At 31.7% G+C, this 7,286-nt stretch overlaps 1 pseudogene; it reads right to left on the bottom strand.

Annotated features, from left to right (window-relative positions):
- Positions 1-5,879: 5,879 nt before the first annotated feature.
- On the bottom strand, positions 5,880-6,643 carry LOC139482855 (uncharacterized; annotated as a pseudogene).
- Positions 6,644-7,286: the final 643 nt, after the last annotated feature.

The following is a 7,286-nucleotide window of genomic DNA, read 5'->3' as shown; positions in this document are numbered from 1 at the left end:
CCCTCAGTTTCTTTTTGTAAGCCCGGACAAAAGCCCTTGATCTTAGATAGAAAAAAAATACCGTGACGAACTAATATTAGATAGCTCCAATTTTAACTTGAAATCTTAATTAAAACGAAACGCATATTCCACTCTAACTCAAATTCTACTCAAAAAGGCGCCTTAAATTCAAAGTTGAGGTCAAATTCATTTGTAACTCGAACGCTACCTTTAAATTGACTTGAAATTGAACCCGAAGCTTAATGTGACGCCATCACGAGTTGGTTGACCGTTATGCAATAACCGTTTCACAAATGATATCGGATATGTTCCTTACGTCGTAACTACAATTCCCTTCCCTTTCATGAATGTGACCTACCGAATTAGACTATTTACCGGATTTGTTATTACATAAGCAACACGACAGGTGCCACATGTGGAGCAGGATCTGATTACCCTTCTGGAGCACCTGATATCACCTCTTGTTTTTGGTGGGGTGCGTGTTGATTTATTCTTTAGTTTTCTATGTTGTGTCATGAGTACTATTGTTTGTCTGTTTTTTTTTTTTCATTTTTAGCCATTGCGTTGCCTTTTCGATTTATGAGTTTGACTATCCCTTTGGTATCTTTCGTCCCTCTTTTAAAGCAATAGATCGTTTATTCTAATAATGACTTCATTTATAATTTAACTGAAAGTTTAATTCGAAAAGTTACCCAAACTTTAATTTAAACTCTAACTCGATGGATGGCCATACACAACTAAGGCACATAAAACATGGAAATATATGATCTAAAAATAGAACTAGTTTTTCCGAAATGGTAACGCAGTTTTACCTCCACCACGTAATGTGATAACCACATCAAATACTGAAACAAACACATCATGTAGTGTAAAATTGTCATTTCATAATTTCATAATGTTAAAACCATATAAAAAATTGACAATTCATCATTACGAAACAACAAAACCACATCATGTAGTGAAATAACTACATAATGTTAAGTCACATACACATCAAGTAATGTTAAAACCTTATTGTCTAATGAAACACCAAATTAAATAATAATGAAACAACATCGAGTTATGACAAAACCATATTAAGTAATGACAAATCTATATCCATTCAATACGAAACCATATCGTGAAATATCAAAATATCATTTAGTAATGACTATTCGATATTGAGTTATATCAAAACATCATTACATAAAGTCAAACCCATATTATGTTAAGACAAAATAGTATCAAGTTATAATAAATCAACATAAAGAAAATCAGAATTCCACATAAGACAGCTGTGGTGTTCCATAAAAAGGTGTTACTAAGTTTTGAACGAATCTACGAGCAACTTTAGACTTTGCATGCATGGTTAAATTTTGCTGAACATGTTTAATAGGTGTTTGTTTTTCAACAGTTTGATTGTCTTTTGTATTAGTGACTGAATACTAGGTCAGTAAAGTAAAAACACGACGCCTTAATAAGGTGGCTAATAAATTTCCACTCGACACTCATAAGAGATTAATATTCATATCAACTAAGATGTTCATACTCAATATGATAACATGTTGGTATTTATACTTTTTATATATGATTTTATGATTTGCTGAGTTGGATTGTTTCTTTCGATATGGTACTTACCATACTAGGTTCCTACTTTGGTAACACAATATCAACAATGACATAGATCAAGGTTCGACCTTATTCTTGTAATGTAATCCCTATCTACGCTTATGATATCAACGACAAGTGTATAAGGTCAGTAAAGAGTAAGTCTTTCTTGTTCGTTATCGGATAAAATTGAAAAGATATCAATATCAGAGGTGAAACGGGAAAGTCCAATAAAAAAACTTACAGGAACCAATCACTCGACATTATTTACTAACCATACGAATAGTGAAGTTGTCATATTCCTCGTGATACAAACAGTTTCAGAAATATTGAAGAGATCAAATCTATTATAGCCAGCTAAACCTTCAGATTGAAACATATGTGCATTACTTGTCCAAACTAAGGTCAATAAGGTGTATTTGTGATTCATATAAAGTGAATTACAAAAGGATGTGTTATAATAAAAATACTTTTCCGTGAAATTTTCATTACTAGTCAACGCAAAGATAATATTAAAACGTTGCCTCCAGGGTGCTAGAGTCAGCAGCCAGAGATCACAGGGTCACACAACAATGAGAGTAAAAGAGCCTATAAAGTATAAGGTTCGATGTCAACTACTTACCGTTAATATAAATCACATTACATAAATTGAAATCGCAAAATTGTGTTAATGTATATTCTTAGTTGAGGAGGCTCGAGGGTATAAAAATTTCAGAAAAAAAATAAACATTTGTTTTTCATTTCAAATTTTATTTGTAACCATTTGTAGTTGTTACTTATCATATGGTACAAAAATCATTCAAAACAATCAATTCGTGTTGGCCCCAGATGACTTTTAAAATGTATGTATCATTGAAAAAGTTCCAAATTATCTCCCTTTGGTGGAAAAATGCCATTGTTTGGCTTTAAAATTGAAATATCTTTTTTAACTCATCGGTGACCTATATTTTTTATTATATAATTTCCATATAAGCTGTTCTTAAACTAAATTATTGTAAAATTTGAGCGATTTCTGTAATAAATTTCTTTTTTTATTTCGATATTAAATTTATTTCTCCTATTACTTCAACAGAAAAAACTCACTTTTACAAAAATGTATGCTTCTTTCGAAGGCAAATTGTAAGCGCAAATGAACGGTGACCCCACTTTTTTATTTTATTTTTCTATTAACTATAAGATAAAGTTCATTTATAGAAAAATATAGAGAAATCCTATATAAATGATTTAGACCCGCGAACCCCCTTAATAGTGACGTATATATCTGAATAAATAAAGCTTCAGTTTTCATAAGAACCAGAAGTAAGTATGACGTTCAGCGGTAATGTGTCCGTGTAACACTTATCCATTCCAAATTGTAAAATATCGTTTTTAATTTTAATATTAGATCAAACTATGAAAGTACTAAACTAAACTAAACTAAACGTGCAGTTTTGATTATTTCACATTTTGAAAGTTTAAGTTTTTTAATGTTTGATGAAGATGTCAAAAACACAAAAGTGCGAAAAGAGGGATATCTATCAAGTGCAAAATGGTATAAAAGCAAAACAAAAGAAACAAAACAAAACGAAAAGAAACGAAACGAAACGAAATAAGTTACTGTTACCTAAAAGTCAATGTGTAAAATAGAACCAGAGGAAGACAGTTGTAAGCGGTATTAAATTGGATAACAAAATAAGAATTTTTCACAAGCGGATTATTCAATTTAAAGCAAAAAACCCGGCTCTGATTATAATCATTATAAGTTAGAAATTAACAGCACGAAATATATAAAATCATTTTTTTTTTAATGCAAACTTAATAATTGCAAGAAGATTTTTTTTTTATAAAACAAATTGGACAATACATAAGATAAAAAAAAAAGACATGCTGAATTTAGGGTGTCGCACTGAACGTTGTGTTAGTCACAAATGTGGGAGGTTGAAACCTTTTTACACTCCTATCCGCTTTACACTGGTAAATGACGGTATATTGGAAAGGAACAAAGCGGTTGCCTTGCAACAAACCAACAAGTTACTGCGGCGGTTTTTAACGTGTAGCGAGCTTAGTACTCTATATACATGCTTAATTCTGACAAGACTTCGCTGAATACTTTTACGTTGCAGAAAGTTGATTGTCGTGCGATAACTTAAAAATGCGCAAATAACAACTTCGTATACGAAACTACATGTATCCGTCAATACAAAAATAGCCCGTTTCCTGTTTAAAAACAGTGGCGGATTTTGGAAGCTAAATGGAGCTACATATATGATAAATGCATTTATTTTTAAAAAGCATCTTTCCAAACGTTGTCTAAGGGAGCAACCATTTAACGTCAAAAGGGGGAGAGGTATGGTTAGTTGTCGAAGTGAGAAATTTCTGTTTGGGTTGAACACGAACGATTTTATTCAACGCTTAAAATCAATTTGATTGGTTCAAAATTTAACATTATAAGGTTTGAGGTAAATCTGGATTCAAAACAGTTTTTGAACTCTGCTGAAACAAAATATTTTTTTTTAAATTTGGGATCATAATTGTTTTAAGGGGACAAATACCCCGTTCTTTAAAATTAAATGGTTGTTCCCTGACTAGGCCCAAACCTTTTCAAATTTATTGATTAGCACGTGAATAGTGTACCATTATTGAAGCTCCTCAAGGAAGTACCCAAGTCAAATTTAGTTTCATCTTAGTGACACTATTTATATTTCCGATTCCCATTGGATTACCACTTATAGTTGATCCAAACTGTTTTTAATTATAATTTGGAAATGGATGGATGGGCGCTTAACGACAGCGGCAACTATAACATAAATATACAGGCTAAATAAAATGTTTATGGTATACGTTTATATAATATGAATGTATTGAGCTTTTTCAAAACCAGAACGTTGAGTTGGATGTTATCGTTTACCTTATTTGGCCTTTTGTTTTTTTAATTATATTTGACTTTATTTGACACTGTTGAGTCTTTTGTAGACGAAACACGCTTCTAGTGCAAATACACTGAAATTAAGAGTACCATAAAATATTAGTAGCTTGGAGCCAGGATACTATTGAAATGCATCTAACATAAACATCCAACTAATCGTGCTGTTCTTCCAAAAGCTGAATACATTCATATCATATGAACTCAAACCATAGAAAGTGTGTTGTCCCTGAGATACCAACTATTACTCGAGCCGAAGCCGAGGACAATAGTTAGTGTCAAAGGGACAACAAATTTGGTATAACACTCATAACCAGTCATGAAATTTGTTTTTATCATACTGAACAAACCAACTTTCTAAAAAAGTCTACACACAAACATGCACACAAGATAAACTATAAACTTTTTTTTAAAGTCCATGTTGTGTTTGAAAATATTTCATTTACTGCAATCAAGACTTTGGGAATACGTGTGTTACAATTCCGTTCATTTAATTATTCTAGCTAAAGTAAAGTGAAAGCAACTACAGCTGATGAAGACGACGACAGACCCATAATAGAAATTTACTTTATTTCAGATCTTTTAAAAATGTGTCGCTATTATATTCTTTCTTTTTTATTACTGCTTCTGCTAAGTGATAAATTAAATCCAAATTACGACAGACACAGACAGATTATGCCGTCTACGATATTAGATTTTGACGTTGCCTAGTGCACAAATCCAAGCAAAATAGTTAATGACGTCATTATTGTCCAATGAAAAATAAGTATAAAAAAGTACGGGAAGTAGAATTATAAAACTTTTCACAGGGTGAATAGTCTTTAAAACTATTGACTTGCAAATGATCTGTTGAATGAAATAGCACATCTATTTCATTATGTTCAATATGCAATGAGCTTCTACGTATAGGTGAATACACGTTACGTTTTTTTTTCTCATTGTTCAAGGTCTGATGGTGATTGTAGTTGATTAGTTCGCATCATTCGATCTCTGGTGGATAGTTGTCTCATTGTTAATCATACTGCATCTATTTATATTATTTCATTCCAATACGATATACATATAATATCATTTATTTTATAATAAAAGCTGTAGACATTTAGAACCAAGTAAGCTTATTTAAGAGAATGCGCTACATGAACATGATGAAATATCAAATGATATGTGTTGCACTAGATATAGCTAATTTACCATTAATTGAGCACATTATCAATGTAAAGAATAGTTTTGTAATATAAAAAAACAAACGGAACGACTTACTAATATATAATGCTTTTAATATAATAAGCAACAAAAGAAACAAATACAAATCTTACATTCAAATTTTTCGTGGAGAGCCGTATCTTATTTTAAATTTTGTTTGAAATTACAACATAAAAATATTAAAATGACAGGTTTATGATATGGAAAGATAGACACTCGTTCGTTTAAGAAGACTCATCAGTGAAAAATTTAGCAGATATAATATGCCAGGAAAAAAGACCGTGCATTGTTTAACTAACTATTATAATTATAATCAATGTCACTGCATGTCCTTTTAGTGTTAAATGTACTTTTTGGACAAGGTGCATTAGGCAAATTGAGAGTACCACATTGCTTTGGGGCAATTGTGGCAATAAGTTCGTTATAAAAATTCTCCTGCTTGTTCTTGTTGTAATCGCTGCACTTATGCGGATTTCCGTTATACGTACAATCATATGCATTTTGGTTTTTCTTAGAACAATCCCCTTTGCTCTTCTGATTTCCTCTGTTTGAAGAACTTGATTAAGCTTTTGTACATACTACTCGAAAGGGCCTTGGACCGCCCCCGTGTCCACCCCCTTCATATCCATCACAGTTACAATTTGTTATCGACAGATGCACTTTAATTTTTGCCGCTCTTCTCCCTCTCCAAAAACTTTTGCTTCCGGCTTGACAATTGCACCTGTTCCTTAATCGATCCCAATGCAACAACAACCACGTACTACACATCGGGATTTACCAGAGTTTCGATCTGCTTCGTAAGGTCTTTTAATTGTTTGTCGAGTTGTAGGAGATATTCGTCGATTTCTACTACTTTGATATCTCCCAAAAACTCCGTCGTCCTTCACGTCTTCCCCATGCTTGGCAGTATGTAACAATACAAAGCATAACCAAAATGAATACTATCTTCATTCTGCAAAATAAAATATTATTTTTTTTACAAACAATACCGAATAATCATTTATCTAAAGACTCTTTGTAATGATTATAAAGTAATAAACCAATCGTTCATTGAAAAATTAAAGGTTGTTCGACATACCCATATTTATGTACATTTGATAAGAATATTTGAAGAAAGTATGCTTCATTGTTAGACAATAGTCTTTTCTCACTTATTTCGAAAAAAAACATGTCTGCTACTATTTTCCTGAAATAACGGAAACAATGACAATTTCTACTTGAAGACATTCACTTCCGGTCTCACATAAGAGAGAGGCTATTTCACAATACATAAACGAATTGTGATTTCTATGAACATTTTAAAGAAATAAAGGGAATAATTTTGTATATTCGTTTTAAAAATGACACTTCCGGATTTATATGCTAGATTACTTAACACTTGTTACAATTATATGGTTCCAGGTACGGACACTTGAAGGTGGTGCAAAAATAACTACTTCAGGTTTATATAAATAACTTCCTGTTAACCTTTGTATAGTCGTATGTTTTCCAATATTGACAAGAAAATATTGCTTCATCATATGCCAGATTGATGTTATAGCAAAGGTCTAAATTAAGAATGTCATATACACCTTTTATCTTGGTCTCAAATTAA

Source organism: Mytilus edulis, chromosome 7 (genome assembly GCF_963676685.1).
Source record: "Mytilus edulis chromosome 7, xbMytEdul2.2, whole genome shotgun sequence".
NCBI classification, from domain to species: Eukaryota; Metazoa; Mollusca; class Bivalvia; order Mytilida; family Mytilidae; genus Mytilus; species Mytilus edulis.
This window is presented reverse-complemented; position numbering and strand designations above follow the sequence as displayed.